Consider the following 21,913-nt stretch of genomic DNA (forward strand, 5'->3'; position numbering starts at 1 on the left):
AGCACCTGGCCACCCTAGGTGAGAATGAGCGCTGACCTCACCAATCCCTCTTCAGATACACCCCTTGTATGATGTATACATACAGGACCATTGGAGGAGGCTCAAGTCCTCTCGCACGTTTGTGTAGTGGTTATAGAGTGTGGGCAGGATTGTACTGTTCCCTTAATGACCATGTGCTGAGGAGTGAGGGCGTGCATGGTATCCCCTGACTATCCATATTAGAAATCAAGGATGAAGTGGCAGCAGGGCCCAGCTGACCACCACTGTGCCCCACTGGTGATCCATTTTAAGTTTGGCATCGCTCTTGCATTGCTGCCTGACAGCACACCCCAGGAAAGCCAGAGAGCACAGATGATTCCCTCTCCCCTCATGCAAGAGCTGTTAATCTCATGGTTTTCCCTGGGTGAAACTCACCATTATCATAAATGTGCCAGAGCTTCTTTGAAATTCAGCCCACGCCTCCTTGCAATTTAGTTGCCCTTCACCAACTTTGCCTGGCCTCAGTTTGAGTTTTGCCAGCTGGCAGGCCATGTTGGGGAAGTTTCCATAGCTCTAATGTCATGGATGTTTAGAGTGCAGTTCATTGCTATTTGAGTGATTTGTTTATGTCAGAAATTGTAATGTGTGTCTCTTGTACTACTCTAAGGGATTATCTGGGGACAAGCATTTCTGGAACACTATTTCCTTTGGCAAATCTCCCCAGACTGTTGTTTAGGACTATAACTTCTGTTGATTTCATAGTCTGCCACTAGTACAGATATAGGTGCATGGAAAACAACTCTTTGTGGATGGGTCATTACACAAAGTAAAATTATTTCCCCATGTTTATTTCCCCCCACACACCCTGCTATTCCTCACATGTTCTTGTCAACTGCTGGAAATGGCCCACCTTGATTATCACTACAAAAGGTTTTTTCCCACCCCCCCCGCTCTCCTGCTGGTAATAGCTCACCTTAAGTGATCACTCTCCTTACAGTGTGTATGGTAACAGCCAATGTTTCATGTTCTCTGTGTATATAAATCTCCCCACTGTATTTTCCACTGAATGCATCTGATGAAGTGAGCTGTAGCTCACTAAAGCTTATGCTCAAACAAATTTGTTCATCTCTAAGGTGCCACAAGTAATCCTTTTCTTTTTGCGAATACAGACTAACACAGCTGCTACTCTGAAATCTCTCAGTACTGCAGATTAATTTTTAAATCTAAGGCACTGTTGCTGATTGGCCTAGAGTTTAACAGAACTCCATTTGGGATCTGCATTTTTGGAAAACAAACTTTGAAAGGGCTGTAAGTCAGAGGGTGAAAGCAGCATCTCTCAATCACCTTAACAGAGTTTCTTTATGTCTTTGCTCTCCAGAGGCTTGACTCTACAATGTGCTCTGCACAGGGAGATTCCAGCACTGTGGGAGATTCCCACAGACTTCAGGATCAGGGCTCAGAGTCAGGGTCAAGCAGCGCTCGTGGGTCTTTAATTTGTCTTTAAGCGGACTTTAACTTCTGCACAGACTTTTGCTAGTGCATGCATTATTCTCATGGAAATGAGTAGGACTCCTCTGAAAGATTTATCTCAGTACTTCTGTTAGTTTCACAGTACTACCTTCCAAAGAAGCTTCCCAGTTTTACCTCAGATCATGGCTCTGCTTGACAGACAGAACTTAGATATGTTTATAGTGAAAGCAGGTTCTATTTAAGAAAGTATAGAGATTCAAGTGAAAGCAAGTAGAAGTACTGGAAACAAATGGTCAGATATAAAATAATAACACACATTCTAGAGCGTAGATTTACTTAACTAGATACTGTCATGTCTTATAAAGCGTTGCTTACCCAAAGTCCTTCTTGCATTTTACAGCTAGGCTTGGCTGTGATCTTCCATTCATGAGACAAGTCATGCTGTCAGCTTGCCTCCTTGGTGAAAGATCCCTTACCTCAAGCAACTCCCAGTTCCCAGCCAATGGGAGCTGTAGGGGCAGCTCTTGGGGCGGGGGGCAGCCTGCAGAGCTCCCTGACTGCCCCTATGCATAGGAGCCGGAGGGGGGACATGTCGCTGCTTCTGGGAACCTCGCGGAGCTGCGGCATGCGTGCACAGAGCGGCCCCCGATCCTGCTCCCCAGCTGGAGAGTGAGAGTGGGGCTAGCCCCAGATCCCGCTCCCCAGCGGAAACGCAAGGGCCAGATTAAATCAGCTGGTGGGCTGGATGTGGCCCAGGGGCCATAGTTTGCCCATCCCTGATTTAACAGGAGAGAGAAGGCATAATGAGGTAGGGAGGGCTGTGGCACAGCTCTAGTCCACACTGCTTCTCCCCAACTGGAATTTGGTCTGTTAAGATCTCTGTCTGTGGGGCGTAAATTAGAGTAGCCCCTCAGCTGCTCTAACTCTCACTAGGGCCTGCACAGATCGCATCCCAGAATCAAGGAGCCATACCCGCTCGCTGTTGTCCCCCCTCCAATCCTGTGCTTTGTAGAGTCCTGTAACCAGATTTTGATTCTACAACTACAGCAGCACCTAAGAACACTGCTTTATTTTGGAAGCAAACTCCAGGCGGTTTCATATTCAACTAAGATGTCATATGACATTTCGAGAAACTTGAGTGAGTGTTTACCTTTCTGGAGTGGTATTTCCATTCCGTTCCACATAAATAAGCCAGGCAATAGCCAAAGAAATGCAGGATATTTGCTGATATTACAGCAAAGAGGATTTATATGTGAAATAAATATATGTGAACCTTTATAAAGGTGCCTAAAATATTTATGGTTGTTTTAGTTCGGTTTGCATGCCATATTGCTCTCTTCTGTTAAACAGTCTTTACACATGCAGGCTTTTCACATTAATCACTGAAGGCTGTGTTCAGCCACCTGGACTGAAGAGACATCTATTGCATTCCAGCAGCCAGAGCCCAATGATCTAATTTCTCTGTTGGCTGTTTGGGCCAATGGTTCATAAACCTGTAGCTATTATTACATTAGCAAAGATACATTTTGATAGCAAAGTGTCCTGTTAATGTTTCCCATTTTGTTCCCTGCTTAGAATTCATGATCAAAATGGAGTTTGAAGACATTACATGGCAGTTTCTCCCCAATTAAATTAAAATCTACAGATTGGGTAGACCACAAAAGCTGAATTGATTAAAGTAGATCTGATTGTTCTCTGTCTTGCAAATGTGCAGGATACTTTCAGAATTTTCCATAAACATATTTGTATCAACTGTTGGCCACATAGAGAGAGACAAATCCAACCTTCATAGAAGATAAATGGATTTAAGATCTGGTTTACATCTAATAAATGCTGCATATGTAGAGATATAGGACCCAATTCTTCTTTCAACTACAGTAGTTTTACACCACAGCAATTTTGTTAAGTTTAGTGGCATTAGCCCTGATTTACGTTGGGTCTACAGGATTCAAATGTGTCCATTCCATTTATGACAATGTGAGTTTGCACGTGTGTTTAGTTTTAAGGCAGTTCAGTTCTCTGAACCGCTTGACTCATGTCTGCCATGTTAGCTGCGGTAGATTTTCTGTTACGCTTCTGTCCCATCTCCACTTTGAAGACTGCTCAACAGAGATTTCAGTTATTAGGAGAAAGCTGGAAATACAAACAGAAATTTCCCGTCGTTTGAAAACACATGAGCATCCTGTTCGTTCAGCTATAGTTCTAAACATAAAATAATAAATGTACCAAAGCTTCCTGAAAGTGCATGGAAGCAACTGGAGACCACAGGGCTTATTTTTAAGGAATTCATGTTGAATCCAACTCTCATTTACACCTATGCAGCCTGCTCATGAAATGGTGTTATATGACTGTAAGTGACTGCAGGAACTGGCAAGGATGTTCATGCCAAAAAACATCCTTGCCAGTTCCTGCAGTTAGTGGGCCAAACCTAGTACCTCACAAATGATCACCCCTGTAATGTTGGAGGCTAAAGGGTTCAAATGTGAATTCTTGGACCAGATTTATTAATGATCCAACTCTACTGAAGTGAGCGGGGTTACGCCATGAATCAGTTTGGCTCTTTATATCTAAATCTGCCTTTTTGGGTTTGGATTTGGGTCAAATACAAAACCAGAAGAGGCCAGTTTCTTTGGGAGCATGGCCAAAATCTCTCAGAAATTGCCATTCTTCTTCAATTTTGGTTGCAATGGAGAAAAGTCTTTGAAAGATCAATGGATTGTATGGTATTTCCACTATTCAGAATGTGGGGCATCTCATATGGGACCAACTGGTCCATGACAAGGTCTGAAGGTGCTTCTTAACCTCAGCAGATAAGGCATTCCAAGGAGGAGCCAGGTTCTTTGCCTGTTGCATCAGTGATCTAAGGTGGGGCTATATAAGCACAAGGAAGCAATTGCAGGGACAGCTGTCCATGGGGGAAGGGACAGGAGTATCCTTCTCATCCCAGCTTGCTGAAAGCTGGATGGTCCCCTGGTGGCTGGAGCCAAGTGTTCTGAGTTGCATTGTCATCTTCTGCATCTTTTGTGTTAATACAGACAGCCCTGAGGAAAGGGCCTTTGATTTTGATACACCTCTACCCCGATATAACGTGACCCGATATAACATGAATTCGGATATAGTGCGGTAAAGCAGCGTTCCGGGGGCTGCGTGCTCCGGTGGATCAAAGTAAGTTCGATATAACGCGGTTTCACCTATAATGCGGTAAGATTTTTTGGCTCCCGAGGACAGCGTTATATCGTGGTAGAGGTGTATTTGGAGCTCTGTCCACTGGCTTCTGTGGTCTCATTTCTACCATTTGGGACTGAAATCTCATGTGTACCAGTTATAATATTTCAGCTTTGTTTGCACACGAATCCCAGCTTAAAGTTGGCCTCAGGCCTTGAACCCAACTCTGACTCTAATGCAGATCTCAACTCCGCCTTTTCGACGCATGTCTATTTAAAGCAGTCAATGTTGTTATTCAGTCATTGGTTATACATACGTTTCATAGTTCTCTAGATAAGACACCTTTCCCAAGAGTCTTTCAGTACTATTATCTGTAGTTTTTTTTATTGCTAATGAACGGTACTGCACAATATTTATTGCTCTACATCACATGAATGATTACTTTGGGTAGAAACCTAAAAACACATTAAAGCAATCAGGACATTAAATTGTATCTACTTCATTTGCAATTGCAACTGTCTTGAATCATACAAGTCTGATCTCTGGAGGATTTAATTTAGCTGTCTATCTCTGAAACAGAATGGTCAGAAAGCATTTTGACAGGTTTCAGAGTAACAGCCGTGTTAGTCTGTATTCGCAAAAAGAAAAGGAGGACTTGTGGCACCTTAGAGACTAACCAATTTATTTGAGCATGAGCTTTCGTGAGCTACATCGGATGCATCCGATGAAGTGAGCTGTAGCTCACGAAAGCTCATGCTCAGATAAATTGGTTAGTCTCTAAGGTGCCACAAGTCCTCCTTTTCTTTTTGAGAAAGCATTTTGTCACTGCTCAGGGCCTGATCCTCTTCCCAACATTCCCTCTAACTTCAGCGGAAGCAGTCCCTTAACATGTCAAATTAAAGTTGCAAATGCTAGGTCAGTTCCTGCTGCATTAGCCACTCTCTTACTACTTAATAGATTAACTCTGTTAAAGGGATTGTCAACTCTGGTAAGGACAGAACCTAAAAGCACCAAACCTACCACCACTTTTGTGTGTGTGAACTAACAGCCCGAGTGATCCATTAAAAATACATGACTACAGATGGCTGTAAGTAAGAAAGTCACAGCTGCTGATTCCCTTACAATTCTTATGCACATGTTCTCAACCGAGGTGCCTAAATCTTTAGAAAAACCTTTAAGCAAAAAGGCACAACGGGGGAGTGCAGTTATTCTGATATAATCATAGCCCCGCCAGCATTATAAGGTATGAAGCACAGCCAAGCACTCATGTCCCACAGGGGCATGATTATTTCATGATAACAACACTCTCTGGAGTGGCCTTATTGGTATTATAAAAAGTGTTTATTGTGGAGCAAACCTATATTTTTGGTACTGGCAGTTAAGAATATTGAACAGCAGTTGCAGCTGAGGTGGTGATTCACAATGATTAATCCAGCTCTTTAGAATTCTCATTAGCCAGTCACAGCTCCCTTCCCAAGCTGTGTTAAAATAAAAATGAATTCTTAGATAAATGTGGATAAAAGTGTAGAGATGGTGGCTGTTCTTCCTGCACCCTGCTGCAAGCAGCAGCAAATATGCAAGCATCATGGAAAAATACATGATTCATAGAAAATATTCCTCCCAGGAAACCAAATTCTGGACTCGTGTCCAGATGTAGTAATTTTGATCATTGATCAATCAGTTTTTTCCGTGTATGCTGAGAAACATGTGAGGGCAGCCAAAATATAGTAAGAAGCTGTACATACAGGCAGTGTCTTCATCTTGCTAACTGCAGGAGGTATTGTACTGAAAAATGTACATGCTGTAAATGGGTGGAGAAAATATCATTTTCTAAATAGCGCACAAATAATTGCACCATTGGGCTTTGGATTTGCATCTCTGGCTCAATGTATCCCCAACTGTTTATAACGCATTGTACACAATTGTTATGCCGGGGAAGGGTTTCAGATGAGCAATAGTGCTTTGACAGGCATAACAGCACATTTCAAAGCTTAGAGATCGTGTTTATATCATTCTGGCCAGTGAATTACTATGCAAAATGCCAAAGTTGTCTCATGCTAATTCCTTAGATATCACTTAAATGATATCACATATTAGTGAATGTTCTGTAGCTGCCTACTGAGAAATTACTAGTATTAAAATGTATTTTGAATATTCTGCAGTGCCAAGTACAATAGCAAATATTCAGAACAAGAATGAAAATATAAAGCAATACTTTTTTGTGTTTTTGTACTGGCATTATAACCTACAAAAAAGGAAAAGGGAAGGACATTTTAAAACACAGTATGTGCCAGAGATGACGATAGTGTAGTACAGAATTGATACTATCATTGCAACAATTACTATTACTAATAGTACGGTTATTTGCAGTATAGAGCTGAAGAGCTTTTACTGAATGGTATGAAAACAAGACTCTTACTCTCAAGGAATTTACAATGTAAATGAATTACAAATGCCAATAGGTTGATAACATGAGATAGTGTAGCTGGGATAGGAGCCAGGATACCGCTTCATCAATTGAATGAAGAATAAGTTTGGGAGAAACTGTTGGAGAAGCCCTAACTCCCTATTCCTTTTATTCAGCTGAATATTTCCCCCGAGTGCTTTGAGAGAGAAATGTAAGTCCAAGATGGATTCTTAGCCATAAAAATCTTAGTCATCTTTCAGAGTAGCAGCCGTGTTAGTCTGTATCCGCAAAAAGAAAAGGAGTACTTGTGGCACCTTAGAGACTAACAAATTTATTTGAGCATAAGCTTTCATGAGCTACAGCTCACTTCATCGGATGCATCTGTGTAAATCTAGACCTCTGAATATCTTCTGTTTTGGTTCCTGTGGATTTTTTTCCCAAGATGCATCATTAAACCTTCACAAACTGGAAGATTTGATTCATATAAAATGTGATCCCTTGAAAACAAACCCTGAATCACAACTGTAAAGCTGAATACAGAAGAGTACTGGGATTTAAGTAGGGAAAAACTGAGGCTCAATTTGTGCAGTAGCTTACTGTCAATATTAATGGAAGAAGTTTAAAAATCAAACAGAATGCATGTGATTGGTTACGAATGGGGAATTGAGAACAACACCTCCTATCAATGTTATGGTCATTGTTACTTTAATAGAATGAATGCACTTTTAAGATAATTCAGCCAGTGTGACAATCACATCGTTGGCCAATCCAGAAGGGAGCAGTAGGTAACTTTATAAATCATTACAGAGTGACCTTTGCTCATTTGTAGTTGTGATGAAAATGCATGTGTTCCAAAATCAGTGTTTCTGTAGCTATGTTGGTCCAAGGATATTAGAGAGACAAGATGGGTATTTGACCAGCTTCTGTTGGTGAAAGAGACAAGTTTTTGCGCTTACCCAGAGCTTTTCATCAGGTCTGGGCAGTATTTTATGCAGTGTAGTTATTTGCATTCATAATACAATCTATGATGAAGCTGTATAATTAAGGCTGCTGAAGAAGTCTCGGGCCATCCCCTCGCTCAACTGCTAGGTGGAGGTGTGACCAGGCAGCTCTGCGTGCTGCCTCTGCCTGCAGGCACCGCCTCTGCAGCTCCCATTGGCCACTGTTCCTGGCCAATGGGAGCTGCGAAGCCAGTGCTCTGGGTGGAGGCAGCCTGTAGAGCTGCCTGGCTACACCTCTCCCTAGTAGCTGAGTGAGGGGGATGTTGCCGCTTCCGGGGAGCCTCCCAGGTAAGCGCCACCCAGAGCCCGCCTCACTCCATCCTGTGCCGCAACCCGCTGCCTCCTCCCACATCCAAACTCTGCTGCTGGGGGTTGGGGCACAGTAGCCCAAGACTGCCCCAGCAACGGCCCATGCACCTGGTGCAGGGGCTGCGTGAGCCATCCCTGAGCCAGGCGCACGGGCCGCTGCAAGTCACAATGGTCACAGAAAGTCACGGAATCCGTGACAAACTTGCAGCCTTATGTATGATGAGTGCAGATAACCATACTACATAAAACACTGCCCAGGCCTGAAGAAGAGCTCTGTATACACGCAAAGGCTTGTCTCGTTCACCAACAGAAGTTGGTCCAATAAAAGATATTACCTCACCCACCTTGTCTCTCTAACATCCAAAATCACTCAACAGTACATACTGTATATCCCTAAAAATGCTCAGTGCCTTGCCCTCATGAATAATTTCATTTAGTCGAAAACCCAATTTTCCAGTGAAAAATAGATTGGATGGGAAAGTTTCAATCAGCCCCAGATGTAGCAGTTCTGGGTTCTCTATGTATGGTAGTGTGGTGTTGGTTGCTCTGTGGGCTCTTTATAACCTGTATGTGTTGAGTATCTCAGGGCTGTGAATATGCTGAACGGTGAAGCCTGGACCGACGAACACTTGAAAATAAAGAAGTGATTTTGTGTCATTATTGTGAGAAACCAGCTCCGCCAGTGAAAGGGCAGAGCCTAAATGTCCTGCCCTCACAAAGTGCATTGGAACGTTTCCATAAATACATTCGCAGAAATAAGGTCACTCTTCTGGATCTGAACTTCCCCAGACTCTGAGATGATCTTGAGTTTCTTTTGGCCCCATCTCTGTGACCAGATGTATGTTTATGTTGTATTTTTTCCAATGAATATCACACAATACATTTCAATGTATGGACAAAAGAGCCCAAGAATTTTAAATATACCCCGGCGATGCTTCCATTTTAGGCATTTTATTCTCTGGGTTTTTTTCTCTGAACTTTACTTTTGATAGCAGAGTAACATCTCCAAGAAGATTTTTTCTTACATAAATGAATTAAAGTAAAAATGCAGCTGCTCCTTTCGTAAATTTGCAAAACTACAAGGAAAGTTTGTATTTTTCTCTAGATACCAGCCTTCTCTTGCGCCTCATTTTATAGGATTGTCCATTAAATGGCTGATTAGCTCTGTGTCTTTTATAAATATTTCAAAGGCAGCAATCTCTTTCTAAGGTTTGCAGAGATCTGTGTTCAGTTTTTTATTATCCTTAGTGCTTCACTTGATTGTTTTTATGTACCCTTTTCCTTGTTCGCTTCATTTATTGCCAGTCTAACTATCTCACATGCTCAGGAATTTCAAAGTATCCTAAATTGGCTTTACTCTTGATAGATTTTTGCACAGGCAAGTGTGTGTGTGTGTGTGTGTGAGAGAGAGAGAGAGAGAGCGAGTGGAAATATTTCATTTTACACTTTTAATTCTTTTTGTTTTCTTGGTGCTTTCACTAGTCTCCTTTTGTCGTGCACCTTCCCTCCCATTAAAAACATCAAATAGTCAGGGATTAAGGGAATGGTGGTGTGCCACACAAGCTTCTCCCACAAGCTCTGAAATGCTGCATGTTTCAGCAGTGGTAGAGTTAGTGTTACAGTGTTATGTGTCTCCCTCTGTGGTTGGTCCATAAAGGTAGATTGCCAGTGCTTTGGGACAGGGATTGTCCTTTTGTTCTGTGATTGGAATAGGGATTGTCCTTTTGTTCTGTGTTTGTACAGGGCTTAGCACAATGAGGTCCTGGTTCATTGCTAGGACTCCTAGATGCTACAGCAATATAAATAATAGCAGCTGCCTGCTACTGCTGCTAGCTAATGATCTTAGTGCTTTAAGTAAAGCAGTCAATGTCTGGTCTCTGGTGCTGAAGAGCCTGCATCAATGGATCCTGGGAGAAGTTATTACATTGACATTGAAAATGGAATAAGTTAGCATAACTTCCCCCTGCCCCCATTCATTTTGAATTTTTGGGTCGTCGTCCCCCCACACACATTTCTTCCTCTTTACAAATCCTGCCCTTTATTTACTGAAATAAAGTTTGGAGGGAGAGAAAAGATTGAGGAAAGACCATAACTTAACTTTTTCCAGCAGGGGGGAAAAGAACATGTGAGGCTTTTTCCCTCACTTCCTCTGTTTTTTTGTTTGGCTGAGATCCCTGGACAGAGGGATTGCCTGCATGCTGTTTGACCCCCTCTGTTTCAGGACTTGTGTTTGTGTAAATAAAATATGTTACACTTAGAGCATGTCCAGGCTCTGTCACTGATTTCTCCTCCCCTGGGACATCTACTATCACTCAGCAGAGGGGTGAATCTGGTGTTAGGAGAAGGGGCAAGAATACTTTGAACTTATGGATGCACTTACCCAAAGAGCTTAGAATCTAAACATAATTATGATCTAAACAGTTCTAACTGGCTTTTCCCAAATCTTTGGGAAGCTGGGAATGGAATCCTGGAATCCTAATTCCCAGCCTACTCCTCTAGCCACTACATTAAATTCCCCTTTGTTCCTTCTCCAAAATGAATCTGGTGTGGTGCCATGATTTGTTTGTTTGTTTGTTTTTTAATAACTAGCTTTAAGGCAGTAACAGGCAGTCAGTGTTAAGCTGATGTATTCTAGCTTTGATTTCAGGCATTACACAGGGGATCTTACTGTTTCCGCATCTCCCCCTAGAGCTCTGTAACAACAACAGCAATAATAACAACAATACAAGTTATTAAAAAGAGAGAGAGAGAGGAAACATCCACTGCTCTATTCTTCCCTAAAACAGCAACAGAAAGCAGTGTTCTGTGTGCCCAAGCTAATGCGGCTGGACACGTTCACTCCCATATCGTGTCAAGAGCAGCTTACAGGAAATACAATATATACATATTAATCTACATAATGTAAAATTATAATTTTTTGCTGGTTAGGAAAATAGCATTTGTTATGTTCTGAGGAAAATGTAGGCTTTTGACAAAGGAATCTTCATGCTCTTGATAAGGTGGTTTATTTTCACTTGCCTTTGTCAGAACATGAGTGTGATGGATTGGACCCCCCTTCTGGGGTCCCACCTGATGTACTGGGGTCCCACTGAGCCCACCCGTTCCACCACCCTGGCTCCCTCACCTGTCCTGCTGCACACACACAGGTAGGGACACATCCAGCTGAGAGTCTGCAATCAGCTCTGCATGGGAAGACTCAGCTGGGAATTGCCCAGCATTCAAGGACGTACACCATCTGGAGTGTAAAACCAAAATTATATTGTCTTGTGCTGTATAGAGATCTGTACAGCGTAGGCTCATGAAATTCACTTCCTCCCTCAATGTGAGGAAGATATGCACATCTTTTTGCCCCTCCCCCAGTTATGAATTGCACAAACTGTTTTTTAGAATAAACAGAAAATAAGCTTATTAACTACAATAGATAGATTTTAAGTGATTATAAGGGATAGCAAACAGAACAAAGCAGATCACTGAGCAAATATAACAAAACTCGCAAACTAAGCTTTTTACACTACATTAACTGGTTAATATTAGCAAATTCTCACCCTAAGTGTTGTTTTATGCAAGTTGCAAAGTTTCTTGAAGGTAAACTGCATTGCTTGCAGCTTAAATCTCTAGGTATTCATTTCACAGGCTAGACCTTTCTCTCCTGGACTCAGTCCAAGCCCCCTTTCCCCCAGCTTAGTTCCTTTGTTCCTTCAGGTGTTTTCAGCAGTCTTCCTTCTTGGACAGGGAGGTAGTGGAGAAGAACCGAGATTAACTCACTCCCCAGCCTTAAACAGAATTTACATATGGTGGGAATCCTTTGTTTCCTAGTTTGACGCCCCACCCATTTCCAGTGGAAAAACACTACAAGTCCAAAATGATGTCCAGTACCAGGTGACATGATCACCTGACCCTGCAGTGTTAAAGCAGCATCCCAGGAAACTTCTAAGGAAGGAGGGAGATTAGCATCTTTAAAGTCCCATTGTCCTTCCTAATGGCCCATCCAGGAATACACAAACCCACAGTATGCATATGGTATTGTGATGAGAGATGGATGGGAATTATACAGACATCAAAGATTCTGAGCCACTGCCTTCCGGTTAGGGGTAGACATGAAAATGGGAGGGGTTTTCTTTTCTGACTGACTTTTGCAGCTGTAATCTGTTCCTAGAATCCCATTGTGGGAACAAATCTGAAACTTTCTTCAGTGCCAAAAAAAAAAAAAAGTGTATTGACATTGATTGTTAACCTGAAATAACTAGCTGATTCAAAATCCTGGGCACTGTAGCTTTTACCTCAGTATAGTTAGGGAGTGTTGGGTTGACCTCAACTCTTTATGTGGAGGTAAAATCTACCTGTGCCTTGTCTCCCCTAGGATTTTACATCAAATTTAGCTATCTTGATGTAAAAACACACCTATTTTTTCAGTGAAGACATGACTTGAGCAGTTGAACTGTCTGCTGAGAACCAGCCTTAGGTGAACCAGACAAAGAAAAAACATTTGTGAAGTGTCCCACAATAGCAGGCACAATCTTCTTACTTAACACATGTTACTTGGTGATTAGTCAACATGTGCTAGACAACATGACCAAAAAACTCTAGTCAAGACATGATCTCTCTGACTGCTTCCCCTTCTAGACACATCACAGTCAGTGAAATAGTACCAGACATGCTGGTCCTACCTAGAATAGGCAATGTCATTTTAAGACCAAGGATGGGGAAGAAAAACATCTTTTTTTTCTTCTTCCTGTGTTATCCTTTTCTCTGTTCTTAAAAACAAGGCATTAATCAATGACAATAGCAACCACTACTTTTAATGACAGGTTTCAGAATAGCAGCCGTGTTAGTCTGTATTCGCAAAAAGAAAAGGAGTACTTGTGGCACCTTAGAGACGAACAAATTTATTTGAGCATAAGCTTTCTTGAGCTACAGCTCACTTCACTGGATGCATTCAGTGGAAAATTCATGTTCTCTATGTATATAAATCTCCCCATTGTAACAATGGGTGTTACCATACACACTCTAAGGAGAGTGATCACTTCAGGTGAGCTATTACCAGCAGGAGAGCCGGGGGGAGGGAACCTTTTGTAGTGATAATCAAGGTGGGCCATTTCCAGCAGTTGACAAGAATGTGTGAGGAACAGCGGGGTGTGTGGGGGGGAATAAACATGGGGAAATATGTTTTACTTTGTGTAATGACCCATCCACTCCCAGTCTCTATTCAAGCCTAAGTTAATTGTATCCAGTTTGCAAATTAATTCCAATTCAGCAGTCTCTCATTGGAGTCTGTTTTTGAAGTTTTTTTGTTGAAGAATTGCAACTTTTAGGTCTGTAATCGAGTGACCAAAGAGATTGAAGTGTTCTCCAACTGGTTTTTGAATTGCGCTACATTGATGACATCTTCATCATGTGGACCCATGGAAAAGAAGCCCTTGAGGAATTCCACCATGATTTCAACAATTTCCATCCCACCATCAACCTCAGCCTGGACCAGTCCACACAAGAGATCCACTTCCTGGACACTGTGGTGCTAATAAGCGATGGTCACATAAACACCACCCTATACCAGAAACCTACAGACCGCTATACTTGCTTACATGCCTCCATCTTTCATCCAGACCACACCACACGATCCATTGTCTACAGCCAAACTCTACGATACAACCGCATTTGCTCCAACCCCTCAGACAGAGACAAACACCTACAAGATCTCTATCAAGCATTCTTACAACTACAATACCCACCTGCTGAAGTGAAGAAAGAGATTGACAGAGCCAGAAGAGTATCCAGAAGTCACCTACTACAGGACAGGCCCAACAAAGAAAATAATAGAACACCACTAGCTATCACCTTCAGCCCCCAACTAAAACCTCTCCAACGCATCATCAAGGATCTACAACCTATCCTGAAGGACGACCCATCACTCTCACAGATCTTGGGAGACAGGCCAGTCCTTGCTTATAGACAGCCCCCCAGCCTGAAGCAAATACTCACCAGCAACCACGCACCACACAACAGAACCACTAACCCAGGAACCTATCCTTGCAACAAAGCCCGTTGCCAACTGTGTCCACATATCTATTCAGGGGACACCATCATAGGGCCTAATCACATCGGCCACACTATCAGAGGCTCGTTCACCTGCACATCTACCAATGTGATATATGCCATCATGTGCCAGCAATGCCCTTCTGCCATGTACATTGATCAAATTGGACAGTCTCTACGTAAAAGAATAAATGGACACAAATCAGACGTCAAGAATTATAACATTCAAAAACCAGTTAGAGAACACTTCAATCTCTTTGGTCACTCAATTACAGACCTAAAAGTGGCAATTCTTCAACAAAAAAAACTTCAAAAACAGACTCCAACGAGAGACTGCTGAATTGGAATTAATTTGCAAATTGGATACAATTAATTTAGGCTTGAATAGAGACTGGGAGTGGATGGGTCATTACACAAAGTAAAACGATTTCCCCATGTTTATTCCCCCCCCGCCCCCCTCCCCACTGTTCCTCACATGTTCTTGTCAACTGCTGGAAATGGCCCACCTTGATTATCACTACAAAAGGTTCCCTCCCCCCGGCTCTCCTGCTGGTAATAGCTCACCTGAAGTGATCACTCTCCTTACAGTGTGTATGATAACACCCATTGTTTCATGTTTTCTGTGTATATAAGTCTCCCCACTGTATTTTCCACTGAATGCATCCGATGAAGTGAGCTGTAGCTCACGAAAGCTTATGCTCAAATAAATTTGTTAGTTTCTAAGGTGCCACAAGTACTCCTTTTCTTTTTGCTACTTTTAATGTTGCCAATGTTTATAGCTTTAGCTTTAATAGCACAGACATAAATATATACTTCATTACGTTTTCACTGTTATTTGCTCATCATCCACAACATCTGAGGTTATCATAACTCTTTGGAAGCTATTAAGATTATGGTATGGCGCTCACCTTGGCATCAAGCATACTGAGACAGAGTCATAAAAGCAAAAAACCTCTGAGATTGAGATAAAATTGTTAGCAACTCTTGGTCATTTTCTCATCATTCTCTCAAAGTCAAGCCTCATGTTGGTGACTGTCTTTAACCTTCCTTTTTTATTTCTTCCATGATAAAATTCCTCCTCTTCAGCTGAAATTAAAATAATGTTTGCCTTTGCAAATGCAGGAAACTGTTTTTCTCTCTGATTGGTATTAAGCATAGAAAGTCCATTGGCCATTTCTGTGTGTTTGCTTCATAAACACTACAATGGGAGGACTACACTGTCCACTTTGCTGCCAGACTGTGACAACAAGGTTCTTTCCTGGATTTAGTTTATGTAGCCATTAGATACAGAAAAGTTTTCCAGCAAAGCTTTCCATCTCTCTAGACTCAGACATGTTTGGGGAAGCTCTCCAGTAGGGGCCTTCCTGGGGGCCAAATCTTCATCTGAAGAGGTCCATGCCTGTGGGACAGAATGCTGGGCAAGAACTGCTGACTCAGCCCTATGTCACTCTAGCTCCTATTAAGGGAAGTAAATTGGAGTTGGCTAGAGAAAACCTGTGCCTACTTGATGAATGGCAGACAACTGCCTGCCCAATTAGCTTAGGGTTATATAAAAGGCTGTGGGGGGAGGGTGGGTGAGGGAGTGGAAGCAGAGTGATAGATCTTCCGTCCTGGGTGCAGACACTAGAACCCAAGCTGTGTATGGTGAAAAGGTGGTGGGAGCACAACCTGTAAATAAACACCACTGGTTACTGAACCTCAGGGTCTTTGAGTGACTTTGTCAGCACAGCAGGGACAGGAGCCAAGAGGGCCTGCAGTGCCCTGCTACAGCCTGTAATAATTTGGCCTATTGACAAGTGAGGAGGAAGAACGATAGTGAAATATTAACAGCACATCAATTAAAGACAAGCAGGGAAAACAACCAAAGAGCTTGATTCCAGTTCCCATTTGAGATTTAGTAAAATAGGAAGTTATATAAAAGGTGTTGAGATATTGGGTGTTTGTGATGGGTTTGTGTGCCCTTTGGGGTGTCACCTGACGTGCTGCGGTTTAACTGAGCCTTCCCTGCTCAATCAACCTGGGTTCCCTTTTACTGCTTTGCTGGATAAGGCTCTCTGGTCTCTTGCAGCACGCACACACAGGTAGGGCCACACCCCACTGCAGACACATACTGAAGTCAGCTCTGTGTGAGAGGACTTCCCCTGCACTCACGTGCCAACTCCCTTTAAGGGATACAAACCCAAAGGTTTTATGAAATTCACCCCCTCCCTCAATTTGGAGGGAGAAAGGCACAACTTCTTGCTCTTAGAAATTACATAAACTGGGTTATATTATAAACAAGCAATAAATTTATTAATTACAAACGGTGAATTTTAAGTGAATATAAGAGATAACAGACAGAACAAAGCAGATTACTGAGCAAATAAAACAAAGTACGCAAGCTAAGATCAATATACTTAAGAAACAGGTTACAAACTATAATTTCTTACCCTAAATGTTATTTTGGGCAGGTTGCAAAGTTTTGGTGGTTCAGAGTTCCAGTTCTATTTCTTTTCAGACTGGACCTCTCTCTGTCTGGACTCGTGCCCCCCCCCCCCCCCCCCCCCCAAAAAAAAAAACCTTCCCTTCAGGTGGCTTTAGCAGTCTGTCTTTCTTGGGCAGACAGGCCATGAAGAGGAGGAGTCCCGTTTGCCTTCCTCCCCACCCTTAAATGGGATTTACAGAAGGTGGGAATCCTTTGTTTCCCAAACCTGACCTGCCTCCTTTCTAGTGGAAAGTTACAAGAAGTCCCACGTAATGTTTGGTATCAGGTGACAAGACCACCTGACTCGGTAGTATCACAGCAGCCATGAGTCAGTGGCAGTATGGAGTGTCTGCAGGAAGGCCAAGCCTTTTCACAGTCCATTGTCCTCGCTGATGGGCCATCCACCCTATCTGGCTTTTCCATTGTTGTACCTGAAGTGTTAGCAATGGGTGTCACCCAAAGTAGCATAGTTGAAATACAGATACATAGTCAATATTCCTAACTTCAGATATAGAAATGATACAGGCATACAAATTGGATAATCACATTCAGTAAATTATAACCTTTCCAATGATACCTTACAAGACCCATCTTGCATAAAGTACATCTCAGTTATGTCATATTCATATAGACTCATAGACTTTAAGGTCAGAAGGGACCATTTTGATCATCTAGTCTGACCTCCTGCACAACACAGGCCACGGAATCTCACCCACCCACTCCTGTAACAAACCCCTGACCTATGTCCTCAACTCGTGGTTTAAAGACTTCAAGGTGCAGAGAACAGGGGCGGCGAGTTATATTTCCTTGTGGTGCCTGGGCTCCGGCAATATTCAGGGCGGGGGGCACCAATGTTTGGAGCTGGGTCTCTCCCCCTGGTCCTGCCTGGAGTGGCCCCCGGTCCGGAGCATCCGCCCTCGGCCCCCGCCTGCCCCCCCGGAGCACCTCTGCCTGAGTGAAAGCGGCGCGGCTCTCCCTGGCCTCCGCTGCCGGCAGCTACAGCACAGCACAAGAGCAACGCCGGCAGCAGGCTGAGGCAGCTGCTGTTGCTACTGCACCTCAGGAGAGGGAGGGGGAGGCGGCACACACGTGCTTGGCAGCCCTCTCCTCTCCTCCCCTCCCCTCTCCCGGCACCAGACGCAGAGGGGGCTTCCGGCAGGAGACATCTGGAGTGGACCTCCTTGACTCACCTGAGCAGCTGCTGGGGCTTCGGTGAGTGTTTGATCCTGTGATCCACCCCCCCCCCCACCCCTGCCCCGAGCCACCACTCCTGCAAACACTGGGCAAGAGGCAGCCCCAGCCCCAGTGAGGCTATGGCGAGGGGCAGCAGGGGAGGAAGGAAGCCAGATGTGTTGACAGGCCCCTCCCCCCCAGCACTCACCACCCCTTTCCAGAGCCCACACCCCCTCTCTGGCCCCCAAACTCCCTCCCAGAGTGTGCACCCCCAGCCTAGACCCTGCACCCAAACTCTGTCCCAGAGCCTGCACCCCTCACCCTCTCCTACACCCCCAGCTCCTGCCCAGAGCCTGCACCCAGCACCCAAACTCCATCCCAGAACCTGTACCCATAGAATCATAGAATATCAGGGTTGGAAGGGCCCTCAGGAGGTCATCTAGTCCAACCCCCTGCTCAAAGCAGGACTAATCCCCAACTAAATCATCCAAGCCAGGGCTTTGTCAAGCCTGACCTTAAAAACTTCTAAGGAAGGAGCTTCCACCACCTCCCTAGGTAACACATTCCAGTGTTTCACCACCCTCCTAGTGAAAAAGTTTTTCCTAATATCTAACCTAAACCTCCCCCACTGCAACTTGAGACCATTACTCCTTGTTCTGTCATCCACTACCACTCAGAACAGTCGAGATCCATCCTCTTTGGAACCCCCTTTCAGGTAGTTGAAAGCAGCTATCAAATCCCCCCTCATTCTTGTCTTCCGCAGACTAAACAATCCCAGTTCCCTCAGCCTCTCCTCATAAATCATGTGTTCCAGTCCCCTAATCATTTTTGTTGCCCTCCGCTGGACGTGTTCCAATTTTTCGACATCCTTCTTGTAGTGTGGGGCCCAAAACTGGACACAGTACTCCAGATGAGGCCTCACCAATGTCGAACAGAGGGGAACGATCACGTCCCTCGATCTGCTGGCAATGCCCCTACTTATACATCCCAAAATGCCATTGGCCTTCTTGGCAACAAGGGCACACTGTTGACTCATATCCAGCTTCTCGTCCTCTGTAACCCCTAGGTCCTATTCTGCAGAACTGCCATTCGGTCCCTAGTCTGTAGCGGTGCATGGGATTCTTCCGTCCTAAGTGCAGGACTCTGCACTTGTCCTTGTTGAACCCCATCAGATTTCTTTTGGCCCAATCCTCTAATTTGTTTAGGTCCCTCTGTATCCTATCCCTACCCTCCAGCGTATCTACCTCTCCTCCCAGGTTAGTGTCATCTGCAAACTTGCTGAGGGTGCAATCCACACCATCCTCCAGATCATTAATGAAAATATTGAACAAAACTGGCCTGAGGACCGAGCCTTGGGGCACTCCACTTGATACCGGCTGCCAACTAGGCATGGAGCCATTGATCACTACCCGTTGAGCCTGACAATCTAGCCAGTTTTCTATCCACCTTATAGTCCATTCATCCAGCCCATACTTCTTTAACTTACTGGCAAGAATACTGTGGGAGACCGTATCAAAAGCTTTGCTAAAGTCAAGGAACACCACGTCCACTGCTTTCCCCTCATCCACAGAACCAGTTATCTCATCATAGAATTAGTCAGGCAATTAGATTAGTCAGGCATGACTTGCCCTTGATGAATCCATACTGACTGTTCCTGATCACTTTCCTCTCCTCTAAGTGCTTCAGAATTGATTCCTTGAGGACCCGCTCCATGATTTTTCCAGGGACTGAGGTGAGGCTGACTGGCCTGTAGTTCCCTGGATCCTTCTTCTTCCCTTTTTTAAAGATGGGCACTACATTAGCCTTTTTCCAGTCATCCGGGACCTCCCCTGATCGCCATGAGTTTTCAAAGATAATGGCCCATGGCTTTGCAATCACATCCGCCAACTCCTTTAGCACTCTTGGATGCAGCGCATCCGGCCCCGTGGACTTGTGCTCGTTCAGCTTTTCTAAATAGTCCCGAACCACTTCTTTCTCCACAGAGGGCTGGTCACCTCCTCCCCATGCTGTGCTGCCCAGTGCAGCAGTCTGTGAAGACAGAGTACTCTTTGATGTGTACTCAAAAAAAGCATTGAGTACACATCCTCTGTCACTAGGTTGCCTCCCTCATTCAGTAAGGGGCCCACACTTTCCTTGACTTTCTTCTTGTTGCTAACATACCTGAAGAAACCCTTCTTGTTACTCTTAACATCTCTTGCTAGCTGCAACTCCAGGTGTGATTTGGCCTTCCTGATTTCACTCCTGCAAGCCCGAGCAATATTTTTATACTCTTCCCTGGTCATTTGTCCAATCTTCCACTTCTTGTAAGCTTCTTTTTTGTGTTTAAGATCAGCAAGGATTTCACTGTTAAGCCTGCCATGTTTACTATTCTTTCTACACATCAGGATGGTTTGTCCCTGTAACCTCAATAAGGATTCTTTAAAATATAGCCAGCTCTCCTGGACTCCTTTCCCCTCATGTTATTCTCCCAGGGGATCCTGCCCATCAGTTCCCTGAGGTTGTCTGCTTTTCTGAAGTCCAGGGTCCGTATTCTGCTGCTCTCCTTTCTTCCCTGTGTCAGGATCCTGAACTCGACCATCTCATGGTCACTGCCTCCCAGGTTCCCATCCACTTTTGCTTCCCCTACTAATTCTTCCCAGTTTGTGAGCAGCAGGTCAAGAAGAGCTCTGCCCCTAGTTGGTTCCTCCACACTTGCACCAGGAAATTGTCCCCTACACTTCCCAAAAACTTCCTGGATTGTCTGTGGACCGCTGTATTGCTCTCCCAGCAGATATCAGGGTGATTGAAGTCTCCCATGAGAACCAGGGCCTGTGATCTAGTAACTTCGGTTAGTTGCTGGAAGAAAACTTCATCCACCTCATCCCCCTGATCCGGTGGTCTATAGCAGACTCCCACAATGACATCACCCTTGTTGCTCACGCTTCTAAATTTAATCCAGAGACAGTCAGGTTTTTCTGCAGTTTCATACCAGAGCTCTGAGCAGTCATACTGTTCTCTTACATACAATGCAACTCCCTCGCCTTTTCTGCCCTGCCTGTCCTTCCTGAACAGTTTATATCTATCCATGAGAGTACTCCAGTCATTTGAGTTATCCCACCAAGTCTCTGTTGTTCCAATCTCATCATAATTCCTTGACTGTGCCAGGACTTCCAGTTCTCCCTGCTTGTTTCCAAGGCTTCTTGCATTTGTGTATAGGCACTTGAGATAACTTGCTGTTTGTCCTGCTTTCTTAGTATGAGGCTTTCTTAGTACCCATCCTGCACCCCATCCCGTGCCCCAGCCCGGAGCCTGCACACAGCACGCAAACTCTGTTCCAGAGCCTCCACCCCCACCCCCTTCCACACATCCCCTCCTCCACCCAAACTCTGTTCCGAGCCTGCACCCCCAGGCCCTGCCCCTGCCCAGAGCCTGCACCCAGCACCCAAACTCCATCCCAGAGCCTGCACCCCCACCCCTTCCCACACCCCCCCTCCTGCACCTAAACTCCCTCCTCCACACTTACCCCAGCCCAGAGCCTACAACCAAACTCCGTTCCAGAGCCTGCATCCCCTCCCTCCACAGCCCCTCCCATCCCCAAAATCCTTCCCAGAGCCTGCACTCCTCCACCCATCCTGCACCCCCACCCTGTGCCCCAGCCCAGAGCCTGCACCCAGCACCCAAACTCCATCCCAGAGCCTGCACCCCAGACTCCATCCCAGAGCCGAACCTCTCAACCGTCCTATACCCCAATTCCCTGCCCCAACCCAGGGTCTGCACCCCAGACCTCCTCCCCCAACCCAAACTCCCTCAAAGAGCCTTAGGCAGGTGGAGGGCGGAGTTCGGGGGGGGGCAGGCTCTGAGCGTTCTGGGCACCACCAAAATGTCTACAAACCTGCCGCCCTGGTAGAGAATGCTCCAGCAAGTGACCTCTGC

General features: G+C 44.6%; 1 long non-coding RNA gene across 1 annotated transcript in view; it reads left to right on the forward strand.

The window, feature by feature from the left end:
- LOC122466605 overlaps positions 1 to 21,913 on the forward strand; it is a 164,234-nt gene that overhangs the window by 45,939 nt on the left and 96,382 nt on the right. The window lies entirely within an intron of this gene.

This window comes from Chelonia mydas, chromosome 7, assembly GCF_015237465.2.
Source record: "Chelonia mydas isolate rCheMyd1 chromosome 7, rCheMyd1.pri.v2, whole genome shotgun sequence".
Lineage (NCBI taxonomy): Eukaryota > Metazoa > Chordata > Testudines > Cheloniidae > Chelonia > Chelonia mydas.